The 20911-nt window shown below is 35.6% G+C and overlaps 1 long non-coding RNA gene across 1 annotated transcript; it reads left to right on the top strand.

Moving 5' to 3' along the window:
- The first annotated feature begins 16710 nt into the window (after window positions 1-16710).
- LOC113338715 lies at window positions 16711-17330 on the top strand. The gene is made up of 2 exons (XR_003354824.1): window positions 16711-16790; window positions 17057-17330. It is a non-coding gene; the product is annotated as an uncharacterized LOC113338715 (long non-coding RNA).
- Window positions 17331-20911: the final 3581 nt, after the last annotated feature.

Here is a 20911-nt window from a genome sequence, read left to right as displayed (position 1 = left end):
AAAGATATGGAAATTAAGCGCAAGTTCAAAAGAACTCTCCCCCATTTGATGTCATTCCCAAGATAACAACAAGGGCGACCTTACTTTTACAAGAAAAGAAGGATTTTATTGGACACCAAAAAACCATAAAGAAATGATTTTCTATATCCAAAATTCTCAATTAAACTAACCACAAGAGAACCCATGATTAATTTAATCGGAATACACAACCAAAATAACCACAAACGAAACTATGATTAATCTAGTTGGAAATGCTCGACATAAGAGAGCTTACGAAGCTACGACTAAGTTCACCATAAAAGAATTATTAACTCAATCGTCTTATGCTCAACACAAGAAAAACTTATGGAGCATTGCATTATACACATAAAATATGGATCAGGGAATGATCAATACTGCGGCATATACAAGATTCGTTCTATTTTCCATCACTATTTGTATAATGACATACAATAGACAATCCTTGTAAACAAAAGATTTTAACCTATCTTCCATCAATAATTGACATAATAGGCTTAACTTTTGTTTGTCAAAAGTTCATCGATCTTGTATCAATACTTGCATATCGACATATAAAAGAGATAACTTTTGACAAGGTTTATATGTACTTCTCATGGAACCATCATATGTAGCAATTTTAATTGAAAGATAAAATCATTCAAGGCTAAACATAAGAGTTGTTACAAACATAGAAACAACAGTAGTTCGACATAAGAAGTTTAACAGATAACAACAAATATATTAGATATCAATCACTCCACCCATAATTATCTCTAGCAATTTCATAAAACTTTTCAATCAGATATGGATTTTCTTCTTCAACATATTCCAACTGCTCTTTCATGCAGTCAACTTCATCTTGTAGGCGAGCAATTTCAGCATTAGTGGCAGCAAAGGTACTTGCTGGAGTGTTGGTTGAAGATTGTAACATCTTCTTGATGTTGGCCTTACTCAAAACTTTCGGACCACCACTCTCAGTTCCAAAAGGAGTAATGTTGAAGTGACTGCAGATCCTTGAGTTAAGACAAGGAAACCCTGGAGTTTTCTTCGGAGTCTGTTTCACACTTATCACGTGATTAACCATAAGTCCACAGAAGTCAATATCTTTCTCTTCAACAATATAACAGATAAATTCAGCAAGAGACTTGGACCAAAGATTGTTATCCATGGTGCTTGGCATCATGTTAGCTACAATAAGTTTTGCAGCAACCTTGAGAAACAAACCGACCCCTCCAACAAACATCTTACCATCTCTTCGAGAGACATCTCTATCAAAGAGACGACTTGACATCACTTGTGAAGTCAATATTTCATTCTCAGGAGGGGGAAACCGAACATTTCCCATACGAGATATATTCAGCAGGTAAGCAATAACATATCGATCCATAGTAAAGATAGTACCACCTACCATAGTTTTGAACATGTAATTGGCAGGGTCTGGATCATGGATATTGGCATAAAATTGTACAGTCATCTCAACACGGGAAGTTCCTATAGGTTTATGGATAATATCCCAGGAATTTTTTTTGAAAAAATTAGATAAACCAGGTACCTCAATTTCTGACTCATCATAATATCTTTCAAAGATTGGTGTCTTAATATTATACTCCAAATAGAGTACTCGAACCGCAGGGTTAACAAACCTAGCACCATTACTGGGATCGAGGAAAGACTCATCCCTCGTATGACCACTAGAACTCCCGGAATGACTAATTCTTCTACGTGCCATAATTGATGATAAGATACAAAGTAAGAGTATGGAAACTTACTTGGTTTTCGAACTGTTCCTAATGGTATCTCACTACTTGATTATCTCATGCAAAAAATTGTTCTAGACCCAGCGTACACGAGATTCCCCTGAAATCAACTTGACGAACCAATTTTGATTTGGTTCAAAAATGAGAAGTTGATGAAGTAAGGTATGAGAACTGTTTGGGTTTCTCGTGTGTTTATGAACTTAGAAGAAGGAAGAGAAGATAGATAGAACTGAAGAGAATATTTTTTTTTATGTGTTATAGGAACCAACTTGCCACGTTTGGAAAAGAGATTCGTTCGTGAAGCGGTTTTTGGGTTTGCCATATGCGAACCGCACATGTGCAGTAAGGACTCGTTTGGTACAAACAAAGAGCACTAGCTCAACAATATTTGTTCCGAGTGTCTTGCACATCATAACACCAAGAGAGAGTTTCTTTCCAACTGCTCTTACATCTTGCAGTATTGGAGAAACCCCAAAGAAATGTTTCTCTAGGTTTTTCAAAGAACATACAGAAGGCACAATAGGTGTTGTGTTTCTGATTTCTTATTTCAACCTTATGAGAATCAATTTATGCGGATGATATTTAGAATTGAAAAGATAAACTCTTTTGAAGACAAGAGGCATCCTTGCTTTATAAATAGTAACATTATCTGGAGAAAAGGTGTCAGGATTTGAACATTGAAAAAATTCAACATTTGAGGTGATGTGCTCAGATAGCTGAGATTTAAACTTCTTTCGTGAATCGTTCAGTTTGTTAAAACTGGTAGGATTACACAGAGAGGGAGTATTACACTCACTGATTAATAAATCGATTTCAACCTCAACATGAGTATTATTCATCATGACTCGATTTAGTCTAACAAGAGACTCTTGTCCATTATGGAGAAATGAATCAACATCAGAAGATAGACTCTCAAGTTTCTTTCCACATCCTGAAAACGCTTCAAGGGATTTTAAACCTGGTAGAGGTTTAGACAACATTTCTTCTACAGACATGAATAAATCAGTCATGAAAGAAAATTATGCAATCCCTGGATCTGGTGGCGCATTTATTGAGATAACACTAATGTCCATAGAGTCAGATCGCTACAAACACAGACTTTTGAGGTCTTGAACATGTTTTCCTGCTCTGATACCAATTGAAAACGCGGGGGTCTAACAACCTCACCAATATTTCGATTAGAAATCTATATGGACTAACTCTAATATACTTTTAAGAGACTCAACTAGACAGTCAGACTCAATCTTAATAAAAAGTATATCAAGGAGTTAATATCTCTATCTCTTGATATAAATCTTACTCAAGCAATCTGCGAGTCTCGATTAAATATAAGAGAGATAAACTTGGATGGTACCAATGACAAATATCCAAGGATCAATCGATTTCCAATCAACAACCAAAGGTTGGATTTCACAATTAATCGATACAAGTTTCAATTATATAACAAAATATAATGCGGAATAGAAATAACACAGACACCAGAAATTTTGTTAACGAGGAAACCGCAAATGCAGAAAAACCCCGGGACCTAGTACAGATTGAACTCCACATTGTATTAAGCCGCTACAGACACTAGCCTACTACAAACTAACTTCGGTATGGACTGTAGTTGAACCCTAATCAATCTCACACTGATTCAAGGTACAATTGCGCTCCTTACGTCTCTGATCCCAGCAGAGTACTACACACTTGATTCCCTTAGCTGATCTCACCCACAACCAAGAGTTGCTACGACCCAAAGTCGAAGACTTTAATAAACAAATTTGTATCACACAGAAAAGTCTAAAAGGATAGATAAATCTGTCTCCCAGAGATAAACCTAAAAGTTTTGTTCCGTCTTTTGATAAAAATAAAGGTGAACAAGAACCAATTGATAAACCAGACTTATATTCCCGAAGAACAGCTTAGTATTATCAATCACCTCACAATAATCTAAATCGTATGGTAGCGAAACTAGATATTGCGGAATCACAAAAGATGAGACGAAGATATTTGTGATTTCTTTTTATCTTGCCCTATCGGAGATATAATCTCAAGTCAATTATTCAATTGAACACGTACGATAGAAAATGGAAATATCAGATCGCTCAACTACAAGAGAAGTAGTTTCGTCTGGCTTCACAATCCTAATGAAGTCTTTTAGTCGTTAATCGACAGGGTCTCGAGAAGAAACCTACAATTAAAGGAGAATTAACTCTAGCAAACCAACTAGTATCACACAAGAGGTGTGGGGATTAGTTTTGCATAGTTTCTAGACGTCTCCTTATATAGTTTTCAAATCAGGGTTTGCAATCTAAGTTACCTTGGTAACAAAGCATTCAATAATCACCGTTAGATGAAAAACCTGATTTATCCAAGCTAATATCTTTCAACCGTTATATAAAAACTTATCTTGTGACACACAAATGAAATGTATTCATTTAGGTTTGAGTAACCGTACCTAAACGTGTATATTGGTTGGTTCACAAATGGTTGACCAATGGTTAACCATATGAGTCCTTTCATATTAACCGTATTCATCTTTCTCATAACTAGTTCCAATGACTCATAAGAACTATGTCAAGAGTTTTTCAATTTCTTAGGTTTTTATACATATACACAATTGAAACAAAATCGGCTTGATTCATTTGAATCAATTCATGAACAATATACCCACGGTTTGCAAAGATTGCATTCCTTATAAATTATTGTTTTCAGTCATGAACTACCGATTTGAGAAATAACTAGCTTGGGTACATGTACGGGTATGCGTACCTTAGTGATAAGTGCATAATTCAAATGATTTTAGTATCCATTCCATACTTGTTTTAGCTATTATTCTTGCACCTATTCGTATTATTACTCTTGTTTTCTCTTATTTCTATCAATTAGGTGAATCATCCAAAAATGAGCTACAAAGCGTTGAAAAGAGCTATAAAGAGAATTATTCCAAGCATTCAAGTGCCAAAGTACAAGAGAAGTGGAACAACAGCGACGAAAAGGAGCAAAACACTCAAAATCAAGAGAAGGGCCAAAGACCGATCTTAACTCATTAAAATTTAGGATTTCTCATCCTCATCTTGAAGAGAATTGAAAGGTAAAAATAATGCAAAAATAATGAGGTCATTCCGAGTTCGGATGAAGAAGTTGTGGACAAAACAAGCTTTTATTGATTACCGAAGACAGTCAAGTTCGCGGACGGGTTTCATACTTTAATTCCGAAAATATCTGCTGGAATTTGAAGTTCGCGGACTGGGTTTGCAAACTTAGCAAGTGTAAAGCGTGTATTAATACCTTGGAAAGCCTAAGGGCACGTTTGGATTCGTTAGTTCGTTATTTCGGGTCGGGTTCTTGAACTGAACTAAATACTTGGAGACCAAGCAATGTAAACCTATAAAAAGGTATTAGGTTATGTAATCTAATATCATCTCATATTATACTTTTGGTCCTTCATTAATATTTTAGGGTTTACCCCTTTAGGGGGGGACCGGGTAATTGTGTAATCATGAGAAACTAAACCTTTGTTGATTAAGAATGAATTCAATGTTCTAAGCATGAAGCTTTATTAATAATACAAATCTATTTGAGGTTTTAATCATCATCGTTTGTCTTTACCATATCTAGGGTTTATGAATGATTCTTAGATTGATTTGGGATGCATACTAGATTAGTCTATTGATTGTTCTATTGCTAGTAGAAGTTATGAGATAAGTAATCGTCGAATAACTCTCTACACAAGTAGAGATCGCGAGACCTTACAGAAGGATTCTGTGGAGAAATCGTGTGTGAGGATAACACCAGCAAGTAAACCTTGATCTAAGAGTTTAACTACTGGGGTCAACCTAAATTCACAAAGCTTAAAGCGTTCGATTGGATTACACCTTGAGTGATCTACTACTTGGTGGTTCGTTGAGTAGAATCTGGTAGGAGAGAACTTCCGTATCCAGTGATATGAGGAGTTTTGGGAGTAACACTGATCTAGCTGTTATTCCAAGGTTGGTGATGAATGGTTCTTACAAACGATAGGTAAGTATTATAATCCTGTTAGCGCTTGGTAACGGCGAAGGATTCCTTAATCATCCTTTTATTCTTTATTGTCTTTCTATTATCTTACAACCAAAACCCCCTTTGTTAGTTACTTTATCTTGCTGATCAAATAATCTATCAATTACACATCTCTCTGTGGGAACGATCTCTTACTACCGCTATATTACCAGTTAATTAATGGGAAATATATTTATTAATTTGTTGTGCCTACGACAGCCCATACACTTAGCTACCGGATTTTGAGTTGGTTTTAGTTTCCAAACTCAACAGAATTTTTCGGGTGAAAAAGTTCCGCCAATACGCGTACGGGTACGCGTACCTAAGGTGACTGGTTTTTGAGTTCGTAAACTTCAAACTCAGCAGAATTTCACGGATGTGAATTTCCGCCAGTACGGGTACGGGTACACGTATCCAACCTGTCTCCTTAACCAATACTGCATGCACACATATGCACGCACTTGGTTTCCGGCACATGGATTTATACACTAATGTACGAGCACACTATATGCTTTCATCCATAGGTGGTTACATATTCTCAACTCTACATTTCAATCATTGAAACATTCTTCTATAATGTTATAACAGTCGTTAGACATAAAGAATCGACTATCGTCATCAAAGCTATTTTTCAAGATTGAAACGTCATCATGACTTTCGTCACGGGTAAAGATAAAGATGGTTAAGGAAAAAGCTTACCAACACGTATTTCGAGAAAAATATAGGCGAGTAAACTCAGCCCAAAATAGCAAATGTGTATGTATGAAAACTATCATACTTACACGACTTTTGTCTCAAGAGTAGGAGATAGAGTAGATAGACTTTTGAGTGACAAGATGAGTTCAAGTCTCCACATACCTTTTGGTCGAATGAAGTTCCACTGGTTCCTTGAGTAGTTCTTCGTCTTTGGAAGATAATCGATCTGGAGTCTTGAGCTCAACTATTCCTAACTATCCTAGACCGAGACTTAGTCATAAGTATACTAGAAACCAAGACCTATATTTTTTATCACTAATATTGACAAACATGCTTGAGATAGCAACGCATGCGAGTTCGACCGAGCAATGCTCTAACAAAGACGTATCTGACTAAGTAAAGTCTTATTTAGACTTACATCTGCTTCAATGTACTTACAGTTTGAGTCAAAATCCTTGGCGCTTCTTTTCATAAAAAAACTGTCCTCATTTATCAGAGAAAAACCCTCTCTCTTCTCCTTCTTCTTCTCCGATGATGGAGAATATTCCACCTGCAAATCCGTACCCTCTGTAAAACCCTAGCGTAGAGTTTTGTTTTCTCTACCTCTGTATGGATTGGAGTACTAATCCGTCAGTTTCTTGGTTTAATTGCAGCTAAGGTCTTTCTCAAGGCTGCTCATCTTGGCCAACTCAATTTACTCAAACGTAAGAGCTTCATTTAACTTGGATTTTTCTTTTCTTGTGTGTTTTTTGAGGATATTTTGTTAAACTTTTTCCGATGATTTTGTTTTGTTTTGAAATCAGAGTTTGCATTAGGACTGGACCCATTACATGGTGATGGAATAGCAAAAATAATTGAGAATACGAAAGATGGATATGGGAAACGTGCCATCCATTTTGCTGCTTCCGGAGGAAGTGTTGAAGTTCGTAAGTACTTGATTGAGGAATTGAAAGTTGAAATTGATGCCAAGGATGGGTTAGGTATGATGATAATTGGGGTTGTTTTGTTTGATTTGATGGTTTTGGTACTAACTGTCTTCTTATTTCCAAAGTGATAGTGACTACACAAAGCGGCAAAGCTGCTTCAAGATCGAGTACTTCTGTATATACCCATCGCTTGGAAAGCTTATCTGAAGATGTGTCCTGGTCTTTGTTCGTGAAAATTGCATTTCAGCCTGGAGGTGTTGAAAAGAGATCAGATTTGATCAAGATAGGCAAGAATATTTCGAAGAAGTGTGGAGGAGTGCCTCTAGCAGGGAAGATTATTGGAGGTTTGATGTCAAAAATAGATGAACTTAAGTGGCAATCTATTGCACTCAATGACATGTGGGAGCTCCCAGAAGGCGAAGAAAAGGTAATAAGGATATTAAAGTTGAGTTATGATTATCTGGAACCAAATGTTAAGAGGTGTTTTTTATATTGTTCTTTATTCCCCAAGGGTCATTTTTTTACAAGAACAAACTTATACAACTGTGGATGGCGCAAGGATTTCTTAACTCGTCAAAAACCGAACAAGTCTTAATTTCTTGATAAAAATTAAACTTATATCCTTCTTACTCAAAATCAAAATAAACCATAATTGTTTTCTAATCATACTTAACATCAATTATAATTGTTCTTTTAGTATTCTCACAAATTGAACAATTATAAATAAACCTAATTCTTACTTTTTCCCCAAAACAAAATAAATTCTAATTCTTATATTCTCTAAAATAGATTTTTCTTAATCATGATTATATCAAAATTGATCGGCCCTTATATCCTAGTTGTTCCCTTAAAAAAAATTCCACAACAACGTCAATCGAAATGGAATTAACTAAGGTTTAAATTCTTTTCCAATGATTATTCTCCTAGTACTCCATAAACATAATCTATAAAAATAAAAAATCTATAAGATGATGTTTTTTTTCTTCTTCTCAGTCATGATTACACTAAAATTGATTGAGGGTGTTGATTATTCTTAAAAAAACATTAACTATGTCAAATATCTTATATAAATTTGGTTAGATAATTAACTTTTTATGTTTTTTTTTTGTTTTTGTTGATGCTTATTTAGGGACTTAACAATTATCTTATTATTATGGGCTATATATAATAATTATACATAATTTCGTGGGCTATGTTGAATGATTATAAATATTTGTTTGGTTAACTTAAGCACTTATTTTAAATGGGTTATGGTTAATAAATGTGTGGGCTACATTTAAGAGAAGCCTAATTCATTAGCATTTTTTGTGTTTATCTTTTGCAGTAGTGTTCCTTTATTTTGAACTCGTCTCCAAATCATTTTTCTTCTATCTACTTCAACGATCGATAAGCAACATTTGTGGTTATCTTCGGTGCTGGATGGTATTCCTACTTTTGATTTCGTCTCCAAATTTGTTTTCAAGATCTGGATCTATATTACTTCATCTACTTCAACTATTCATAAGAAACTTATCTTTGGTATTATTCCAAATCTTTTTTTCTAGATTTGTATTACTTCATCTACTTCAACAATTCATAAGTTGTGGTTATCTTATTTGGTACAAGTACTACTTCATTTGAACTGTCTCCAGATCTTTTTTTTTTTATGTATTACTTTTTATACTTCAACTTATAGTTAACATATGTGTTTATCTTTGATACAAGTATGGCCTTCTTTTGATCACATCTTCAGATCTTATTTCTTATGTATAACTTCTTCTACTTCAATAATTCATAAACAACATCTGTGGTTATCTGTGTTAACTGCAATTATTCTTTCTTTTGAGTCTATCTTCAAACCTTTTTTCTGGATATGTATTACTTCATCTACTTCAACAATTCATAAGAAACATTTCTGGTACGTACGTATTCCTTCTTTTGAGATTATCTTCAAAAAAAATTTCTAGATCTGTCTTAATTCAACATTTTTTTCTTCTTAATTTTGAGTTTTGTTTGTTTATATTATCAATCCCAGACGTACTAAAGAATAAATGTATGAAGGACTAGTTGTTGAACCTATCATGAGTGTCGTGTTCAACAGTCTGATACCAATAGCCTTTGAGAAGATGAAACATGTTTGGGGTGTCAAAACTGAGATGAAAAAAATGCATCGACTACTTACCAAGATTAAGGCTCTGTTGATTGATGCGGAGAATAAGCAGCAAGAAGAAAAGGCAATAGAGATTTGGTTCCAGGGACTTAAAAACTTATCATATGACGCTGAAGATGTATTGGATGAATTTGCATATGAATCTCTACACCATAGAATTGAAACTCAAGGTCGTAGGCAAAAGAAGGTAAAGAAGAACTTCTTGTTACCATTGAAGGTAAATAAGAACTTCTTGTTTCCATTGAAGACCACTCTTGCATTTCGTTTCAAGATGATTCATAAAATTAGAGATCTTAACCGAAGATTGGGTGATATTGCAAAGGAGGCAAAGTTGTTGGGTTTAAATCGGAGTAGTACAAGTCTAACTACAAACTGTATAATGGTCTCAGAAATAGAGGTACTTTCTCTCATGTACATGGTTCGGAAATTTTTGGAATAGAACTTGAAAAATCAAAAATAATAGACTTATTGGTTAACAAGTCATCCAATAATGAAGAGACTTGTTCAGTTGTTCGTATTTTCGTCATGAGAGGCGTTGGCAAGACCGCTCTAGCTCAGAGTGTATTCGGTGACCAGTTGATAACTGATCATTTCGGTGCAAACAAACTGTGGGTGCACGTGTCTCAAAATTCTGATCAAAAAGAGGTCTTCAGTAAAATCCTTGAATTGGTTGAGAAAAAGAAGTGCGACCTCTCTACCTTGGAACTCGTTTTGAGTAAAATCAAAGAGAGTGCTCAGGGTGAGTGATATTTTATAGTACTTGATGATATGTGGTATGATAACAACAATGAGTGGAATAATATGTTAAAAACGTTGCTATGGATATTTCCCAAAGGAACCAAAGTTATAGTGACTATACGAAGCGATGAAGCTGCTTCAAGATCGAGTACTTCTGTATACATACATCGTTTGGAAAGATTATCTGAAGATGTGTCCTGATCTTTGTTCGAGAAAATTGCATTGCAGCCTGGAGGTGTTAAAAAGAGATCAGACTGATCAAGATTGTGGAGGAGTGCCACTGAAGATTATTGGAGGTTTGATATCAAAAACAGATGAACTTAAGTGGCAATATATTGCACTCAATGACATGTGGGAGCTCCCAGAAGGCGAAAAAAAGGTAATAAGGATATTAAAGTTGAGTTATAATTATCTGGAACCAAATGTTAAGAGGTTTTTTTCATATTGTTCTTTATTCCCCAAGGGTCATTATTTTTACAAGAACAAACTTATACAAATGTGGATGGTACAAGGATTTCTTAGCTCGTCAAAAACCAAACAAGTCTTAGTTTCTTGATAACAATTAAACTTATATCCTTCTTACTCAAAATCAAAATAAACCCTAACTTTTTTTTAATCATACTTAACATCAATTTTAATTGTTCTTTTAGTATTCTCACAAATTGAACAATTGTAAATAAACCTAATTCTTACTTTTCCCCAAAACAAAATAAAATCTAATTCTTATTTTCTCTAAAATAGATTTTTCTTAATCATGATTGTATCAAAATTGATCGGGACGTATATCCTAGTTGTTCCCTTAAAAAAATTCCACAACAATGTCAATCGAAATGGAATTAACTAAGGTTTAAATTCTTTTCCAAGGATTATTCCCCTAGTACTCCATAAACATAATCTATAAAAATAAAAAATCTATAAGATGATGTTTTTTTCTTCTTATCAGTCATGATTATACTAAAATTGATTGAGGATGTTGATTATTCTTAAAAAACAAAAATAACTCTGGCAGGGGTCGGTCGGAGAGTCAGTTTCAAGCGTGCCATTGCATGTGCAGTTGCACATCTAGCATAGCTGGTTTCCAAGCCCAATTGAAACATTTAACCCCTCAATACACCAATTGGTGACTTGCAGACGCATTCCTCAAAAATTACCATGTGCCTCTGCTGCATCCCGACTTGGGACTCCTCTCCCCTATCAGTTTATTTTCCCGCACCATGCACTGCTATGTTTTATAATTAAAGCAGTGATAAACAATACATGTACAATTTGCATTATTACTAATAAGAGTATCGGTTTAGATACCGAATCCCATAAAAGACATGCTACTTATTATGTTTACCTTATATGAAATTTGGTATCTTTTCCACCATTACCAGTCTTGACAATTTGTATTCCACCGTCATTAGTATGCTTACCTGAAGGGTTTGGTGTTTCAATCTGGAAACCACTGTTTAACAGATCTAGGATAGACTTGGATTTTATCATAAATATCATAAACCTTGTTTGTTCGGATATGACTCGCGATCTAAGTCAGACATAATTTTTCGTTTGAATATGTGTTGGATTTGATTTCTGACTCACTTTAGGGAAGATGTCTGATATTTGTATTATAATATTTTGATTTCTGACCCGGCTCATATATGACTCGAAGCTATTTGAATTAGGTACTATTTTGTACATGACTCATTAGACACATCTGATTTTGTTCAAAAGTATAATTTATCTATTGGATATAATTATTATTTATTTTGATGCAATGAGTTAGATATATGTTATATATTCTTGCCCAGGATCCATCCTTCAGTAAAAGTCCTGAAGACCGTACAACGTCTGGTATTCACTGCAAAATTTGACTGACTAGGTTGAGACATATTTAGACTCACACCACAAACTAGAAATAAATCTAAAAGGATATCCAAATACTCTGGTGTTTGGATACCAGAAACACTTCTTCTTTTACTTCTCCATAAGAAAAGTTAACTCGGGAAGTCAGAAGCAAAATAATTTTACTTTGCAGAAAGTAAACTTTCTTGAATTCTAAAAAGTCATTCTAAAATTATGCTGGAAAACTAACTTATAACTTGACGATAAATTCTCAAAGTGTATCCAAATAACCTTGTAGTTACCGTTAAAATTTCATTAATTAATACTCATTCTGAAATACTGTATAATGTTCCGATCCAGCTTGACTTACAAAAGTCAAATTTTAACTCATTAAATTAATAATCCATTCAATTAATTAGTAAATTTACTAGCCTCTTGGCATTAATGAATAGAATTTCAACTAGCAACCCATTCACCTAGCAACTTGCTTGCACTGTCACCCCGTTGAGACGTGGGAGTCGTGGGACACTTTATATATTTTTACCGATCCACCCCTATAAGTAAATGACGTGTCGCGCATGTACCAAAGACGTGTCTGACTAAGTAAAGTCCTATTCAGACTTACATCTGCTTCAGTGTACTTCCTGTCTGTCTATCAAAATCCTTGGCGCTTCTTTTCATAAAACCGCCTCTCCTCATTTACCAGAGAAAAACCCTCTCTCTTCTCCTCCTTCATCTTCTTCTTCTCTCGCCATGGAGAATGTTCCACCTGCAAGTCCGTACTCTCTGTAAAACCCTAGTCTATAGTTCTGTTTTCTCTTCGTTTTCACTACCTCTTTATGGCTTAGAGTACTAATCCGTGTGTTTGTTGGTTTAATTGCAGCTAAGGTCTTTCTCAAGGCTGCTCATCTTGGACAACTCAATTTACTCAAACGTAAGAGCTTCATTTAACTTGGATTTTTCTTTTCTTGTGTGTTTTTGAGGATATTTTGTTGATGATTTTGTTTTGTTTTTAAAATCAGAGTTTGCATTTGGACTGGATCCATTGCATGGTGATGGAATTGCAAAAATAATTGAGAATACTAAAGATGGAGATGGGAAACGTGCCATCCATTTTGCTGCTTCTGGAGGAAGTGTTGAAGTTCTTAAGTACTTGATTGAGGAATTGAAAGTTGAAATTGATGTCAAGGATGGGTCAGGTATCAAAATAATTGGGGTTGTTTTCTTTAATTTGATGGTTTTGGTACTAATTGTCTTCTTGTTTCCAATTTGCATGCTTCAATTTGTTTTTCTGTTTATTTATGTGTGTTGGGGTTTGGGGAATTGGAAATTTTTCTGTCTCATGCTTAGGGGTTTTCTAGGTTGGATATTACAACCATAAGATAATGATTTTCGGCTTTGTTTAGTCCTGTCTTGCTTTTTCTTGGATATTAGCTGTTGGCAAAGACATTGCCAAGGGGATTATAACTTAGATTGTTAGTGTGAATAATTCGTACGATTGTGTGACCACGTTTTTGATTTGGTACTAATAGAATTTGAAGTTGATAAGCTTAAAACTGTGTAAATTTTGAGTAAATGGCTCCAGAGGATGAGTTTTAACATTCTGTGTCGAAAATGAGACGGGTGTTTTAGATTCAACTGTAATTTACTTCCACTGTAAGATGTTGGCGAAGTGAGTTTATTACCACATCCCGTTGATAATGGCCTCTATAGCTATAGTACTAATTGAAGTTGAAATTGATAATCTTTAAAATTGTCAAGTACGAGTATGTGTAATTATGCAATTTGTGGTGACGTGTTTCACAGGTAAAACTCCCCTGTCCCGTGCATCTATAGAAGGGCGCTTGGCTGCGGCGGAGTATCTTCTTGAAATGGGTGCCAATCCAGAAATAACAGATGGTTCAAATTGTACTCCTTTGCATTATGCCGCTATAAAAGGTAGGTTGCATTCCAACTGATTTGGTAACTTTCCAAATCTGTTTTTCAGACATTTTAGAGTAGCCTAAATGAGGCCTTGATGTTTTATTTATCGTGTTGCAGGGCATAAAGATATCTTATCCTTGTTTCTTTCAAAAGGTAGTAATGTGGATGTAATGAATGATTTTGTCTCACCGCTGCAATATGCTGCCACTTTTGGTGATCACGCTACTGTTAAGATTCTTCTGGATCATGGTGCCAATGTGAGTAGAACTTACTGGTATTGATCACAGCATATGTTTACTTTTTATTCTGAATTAAAACTATTTAAGGACAAATCCTATATACACGATAGATTGTACTGTAAGCTATTTTGATACAACTAGAAACATACATTTCCAGTCGTGTTGTGTTGAATCTATGCCTAATGCTGCTTTATAAGTTTTTGCTTTTCAGCATATTTGTCAGAATGCTAGTGTGTTTGTAATGCACATCCTCTTTACGCCCATATTTGATACATGGAAATGATAATAACATAGGATCGTTTCTTTTACTTCCACAGTTTCTCCTTCTTCTTTTTTCCTTTAAGCAAGGGGGTCACTGACTTTGCATTCTGTTTTATCTATGCAGCCAAATTTTGTCTTCCAAGACACATTTACTCCACTTCATGCATCTATTTATTGCCATTCTTGGCAATGTGTGGAGCTATTACTGAAGGTAAAAATATTTTTCTACATTTTTGTTCGACTTAAGTAACATCTATTTAGACTGACTAGTTTTTGTAAATATTTTTTTCATCTGTGTAGGCAGGTGCTGATCCAAATGGTGGACCAGATGGATTAAAAGCTCTTCCACTTGCAGCGGGGGAAATGCAAATCATCAAGCTGCTGGTTGACGCTGGCGCAGATCCAAATGTTACAGATATAGTAAGCTGATTCTACTTTTGGTCTCTGTTCATTTAGTGGGCATCGTCTGTTGTTACTGATATGAAGTGGTATTTAATGAGTGTCTCATTTGACTTTATAAAGCTTCATCGGCCTCTTTGAGTCGAACGATCAAGGGATTGTCTTAGTTATTTCATCCTTGCGCTGAAAAGGCGCAACTTTCTTGATCCTCTGTTTAGTCTTTTGTTGTGCTTTCTTAATATGAAAAGAGGTGGTGGTACACTATGAGATGATTCATTGATGTCACCTATGGTTGTTTGGGTTATGAAAGTCAGACTTTTTCTTGTCACAGCGCGGACTAAAGCCAATAGAACTCGCAGCTGTTATCGGTAATCATCGAGGTGTTGAGATTCTTTTTCCTGTGACTTCTCCTATTCCATCATATGTTGACTGGAGCATAAATGGAATTATGAAGCATGCAAAATCTAAGAAGTTCAACAAAAAGGTAAATACAAGATTTTGAATAGTGGCTTACCATTTTGGCACTAAAACTACTTCGGTATCTTTTAAACGGCTTACTGTAAATCATTTATTACTAGAAGTTCTTGATCGATATTTGGTTTCTAGTTTTTGTTGGCATTCAGCAGTTCCCAACTTTCATGCAATGGAGCTCGTAAATGTGTAGTTCGTAGGTTCAAGTAAAATTTATTGTATTAAATCCTCATTACTGACAGATGAATCGTAAAGCAATGGAGTATTTTCTTGAGGCAAAATCAAGGGGAACAAGTGCATTCCAGAGGAAGGAGTACTGGCTGGCAGTGTATTGGTACTCTAAGGTATCTTTCTTATAATCGGAAACATTCTACAGTTAAGCGTCTGAATGAATTTTTCTTTAATATATAGCTTTTAATTGGAAGGTGAAATTATAACATATATACACCTTCCAAGGATAAGTGTTTTCTTTAGCATTCATAACATCATAGCAATACAATTTGGATCATTTGAGAATTTCAGGGAACATCTACATTTATACTAGAAGTGTAAGCCTGCCAAATTCATGATCTAGGAACGTATTAGGGTACAAGCCTTCATTTTCTTTTTGTTGTCATAATTATATATTTCCGTGCTGATCCTTATAAATGCTTATTTCGCAATCTACAATCAAGTTTTAGAACAGCGTCTTCTTTCAAGTCCCAACTACAACAATTTACACAAGAGAGCTTCTCTGTTCCTCTCGAATCAATCTCACCTAAGCTTAATCTATAAACAACCTAACTGTACATCTCAGTTAATTTTGTAATGTTTTTGCATTGTCTAATTCCTATTCAGAGGAACATGCTTCTCCTGTAGTGGAGTTGAAATGGGTAAACGCTAACATCCACAATTTCCACATTGTCTTCCCGTATTCTCAAATGTGGAATTTGATCTTAGAGATCCATTGGTTCTTAGTCTCTTTCTTTCAAGCTGTCTTATGTTTTTTTCCCCCTCTCATTGATGGGTTTTGATGGATCTAGTGATTTGTTTTTCAGGCCCTCAGCATGAAACCTTGTGATGCAGCTGTGCTATCTAACAGGAGTTTGTGCTATGCGTATTTAAACAAAGGAATTCTTGCTTTTGAAGATGCTGCTCTATGCTTGCTGGAAAGACCGGACTGGCCTAAAGCGTTTTTTAGGGCAGGCGTAGCACTCAAACTGCTAAATGTATATATTCGTCAATTTTTCCTGGTCTGTTAATTTTCTTCTCTTATTTCTATTTTAAGGAATCCTTTTTGATAATTTTTTTTGCATTTGGCGCAGAGGCTTGACGCTGCAGCAGTTGCCTTTTCCGATGGTTTGAAACTGGATCCTGAAAGTAAAGAGCTTCAAGAAGCATTCAGGTTAGCTACCATTACATTTATTACTTCTAGCATTCCTGCTTAGCAAGTTTATCATTAGAACCGGAACCTATCCTGATTGGATGATCAATAATAACCGTCGACCCAGTGGCCTTAATACTCTGTTGATTGGGCTAGGGTTCCTTTCGTACTTGGTGGTTAATGCAACATAATGTATGTTATATAGCAACACAGAAGCATTGATAGTCAATTCTTATGATTTGTTCCTCATATTGTTCGACTTTTTCTTACTCTCGTCTTATTTACAGGGAGGTGACTTTAGACAGGTTGAAGGCCGTCAATGTCTAGCATTAGATAGAAAGGCAGCTCATTCTGAAACCCTTTTCTGGTGGAAGTTTTCGAAAGGTTATGTATAAAGTTAAAAACTTGCCAACCTAGCTCTGAAAGTATGTTAAAGAGCAGGTCTTTTGAAGCATTGGGCTAGTCTTCTTATGTATATAGCCAACTTACTATGCTGCGAGATTTCTTAGCATCGATTTTGAAATCCTGCTTTGGCAGTATAAGAATGAAATCCTAGTTTTATCTAGTATAGAAGTATAACAATGAAATCCGTGTTTTGGAATGATTATTTTGATAATTAGTTCCATAGACGAATGCACAAGGCTAGTAAATTAGAGAGAGGCATATGTGGTGAACTAGCCCTTGCATCGTTCTAACATGTTTTGGCTCGAGGTTTCTTGTTCTCACATGTTTCGGCTCGAGGTTTCAGTAGCTAGAGGTGTAATTCATTTTGATTATATTGCCTGCTTCTCTTAATTGCTGGGTTTTTCTTTGCTTTCTTAGCCTTCCTTTGTTGGAAGTGCTTGTTGGGTTGTAGTGGAAATATTGATTTAGTTGATAATATTTGATATCTCAAAGCACGACTGCCAAACACAACACCCACTTGACCGCATCTTCCACTTGTATGTTCTTCTAGATATTTGCAATTCTTCTAAATGTCTAAGTTATTCATTTTTAATCATTAAATCAATGGCATACAGCTTATTTATTTTGGAAATAAAACTTAATCTTTTAAACTATTCTTGAAACGATAATAACAGCAACAAAAAACTCATGATTTTTCCCGGATTAAGTAAGCCGAATTTTAACATGTATTTTTTTTCCGATTTGACTCGCAATTTTATTTGGCCTAACTCAGATTGTTAGATCATTTACACTTGATTCAAGGTCTGATTGGCTCATACCTTTACATTTGAACTTGATTTGCTCAGGTTTTTATTCTTACAAGTTTTCTATTTAATTTTTGAGTCAGATTTAGGCGACCCCTGTGGGTTTGGCAAAACGGTGGTGCACGGCACAGGACATGACCGACTAGGTCGAGACCTATTTAGACTCCCAACCACTCCGCTTCACTGTAGTGACCGTCAGTTCCTTGGCGCGCCTTTTTGTGTTGAAAGCTGAAATCTTCTTCTCTCTTTCTCCTCCTGCTCATTTCACAAACTAAAACCCTCTTTTTCATCATCTTCTTCTTCTCTGGCCATTGATCATATTCCACCTGCAACTCCGTACTCTCTATAGAATCCTAACCTAGGATTTTGCTTCACAGTTTTTTGATTTTCTCTCTTCATCGCCATTACCGCTTTATCACCGGACTTACTAATCCGTTTGTTTCTTCTTCGTTTACAACAGCTAAGGTCTTTCTCACGGCTGCTCATGTAGGACAACTCTATCTGCTCAAACGTAGGCAACTTTTTTCTTTTTGATTTCTTCTTTATGGATTTTTTTTCTTCTGTGTTTCTGATAATTTTTGGTGTTGAGTTTGCATTAGCCCTGGATCCATTACACGGAGATGGAATATCAGCAGTAATTGAGGATACTAGAGATGGAGATGGAAGGAGAGCTGTTCATTTTTGCTGCTTCTGGAGGAAGTGTTCAACTTCTCAAGTACTTGAAATTGATGTCAAGGATGGGTCAGGTATGATAGCAATTGGGGTTGTGTTCTTAGATTTCATGGTTCTTGGTACTAATTTTGTTGTTGCTTCTAATTTGCATGCTTCAATTTGTTTTTCTGTTTATTTCTGTGTGTTAGGGTTTGGGGAATTGGAAATTGTTGTTTTATGTCTCATGTTTTCTAGAATGGTTGTTACAACGGCTTTGTTTTGTCCTGTCTTGCTTTTTCTTGGACACTAGATGTTGGCAAAGACACTGCCTAGTGGGTTATAACTTTGACTGTTGGTGGGATAGTCCACTTGAGTGTGTGACCACATTTTTGATTTAGTATGAATAGAGTTCAATATTGATAAGCTTCAAATCTGAGTAAATGGCTCCAAATGATGAGTTTTAACATTCTGCATTGAAAATGTGATGGGTGTTTTAGATCCATCAGTATGTCTACAGCTAATACATGGCTGAGTGGGTTAATCTACTTGTAGAGCTTTGGTACTAATTGACGTTGTTAACGTCAAAAGTCGTTAGGTACAAGTGTGTGTAATTATGCAATTTGGGGTGACATGTTTCACAGGTAAAACTCCCCTATCCCACGCAGCTGTAGATGGGCGCTTGGCTGCCGTGGAATATCTTCATGAAATGGGTGCCAATTCTGAACTACTAGATGATTCAGACTGTACTCCTTTGCATTATGCCGCTATGAATGGTAGGTTGCTTTCCAACTGATTTGGTAACTTTCCGAATTTGTAATTCGGACATTTTAGAGTAGCCTAAATGAGGACTTGATGTTTAATCCTGCTGCAGGCCATAAAGATGTCGTGTCCCTGTTGCTTTCAAAGGGTATTAATGTGGATGTTTCTAATGATTTTGTCTCACCGCTACAATATGCTGCCACTTATGGGGATCATGATACTGTTAAAATTCTTCTGGATCATGGTGCCAATGTGAGTAGAACTTACTGCTGTTTTTAATTCTGAATTAGAACTATTTAAAGCTAAATCCGGTATACACGATATATTGTACACTAAGCTTTTTTGATATAACTAAACGCATATATGTCCTACCGTGTTGAGTTGAATCTCTGCCCCATGTTGCTCAAGTTCTTGCTTCTCAGCTTACTTGTTAGAATGCCAGTGCGATCGTAATACACCTCCTCTCTACGTACATATTTGTTACGTATATGACGCAGAGGCTTGATGACGCAGCAAATGCCTTTTTCGATGGTTTGAAACTGGATCCTGAAAATAAAGAGCTTGAAGATGCATTCAGGTTGGGTACCGTTACATTTATTACTAGTTCTACCATTTCATTTATTCTTGCTGGGAAAATTATTATTAGAACCTGAACCTGTCTTGTTTGGAGAGTGAAATTGAATTGCTAGATGTTGGTTAGATGAGCAATAACCATCAACACATTGGAGTTAACACTCCGGTTGATTGGGCAAGACTAGAGTTCCTTTTATACTTGGTGGTTAAGATGGTTTAGTCTTGAGTCCTTTGACCTTCCCTGATGTTGTTGATATGTTCAACCTTCTTTCTTGTTTAAAGAAGAAAAATTGATGAACTTGGAAGATTTTTGCTATAAATTGTTTCGAGTCCAGGCTCCCTCCATACTATGTTTGGGTCTAGAGCGACTGTGTTGCTTGTATAGAGATAAAAGCTTAAAAGATGAACGGTTTTTGGGACCATGGTTTTTTTGGGGACCATGGTCTTATAGGCCACTTTCCCTATAGTTATAAGGGGTGTCCTAAAATGTGGAAATGACTAATCTATCCTTAACCTAACTTAATTTAAAACTAACCTAATAATCATATGTATATATATATAAATAACCACCACCTCCTCCCATCGCCGCCGCCACCACTACCGACCATCACCTACCATCTCCGACTACCACCACCACCTCTCTCTATATATATATATCATCAAAATATATATATATAACGTTTTTGGTTGAAAAAAATGAGAAGTAATCACCAAAATGAGTTGAAAATGGAAGTTGTAGAGAGAAGTTCGGTTAGGAATTATGTGAAAAACTTTGTCGAACTAACCGAACTCAACTTTAATGGAGGTTTTTCTTTTTTCAGAGAAAAGTTCGGTTTCGTTGCAAAAAGTTCGGTTACGTCGCAAAAAGTTCGATTTCGTCGCAAAAAAGTTCGGTTTCGTCGCAAAAACGATGTTCCAAACTGAATTTCGAGTTCGGTTACGTCACAAAAA

The sequence above is a fragment of the Papaver somniferum genome, chromosome 1 (genome assembly GCF_003573695.1).
Source record: "Papaver somniferum cultivar HN1 chromosome 1, ASM357369v1, whole genome shotgun sequence".
NCBI lineage: Eukaryota > Viridiplantae > Streptophyta > Magnoliopsida > Ranunculales > Papaveraceae > Papaver > Papaver somniferum.
This window is presented reverse-complemented; position numbering and strand designations above follow the sequence as displayed.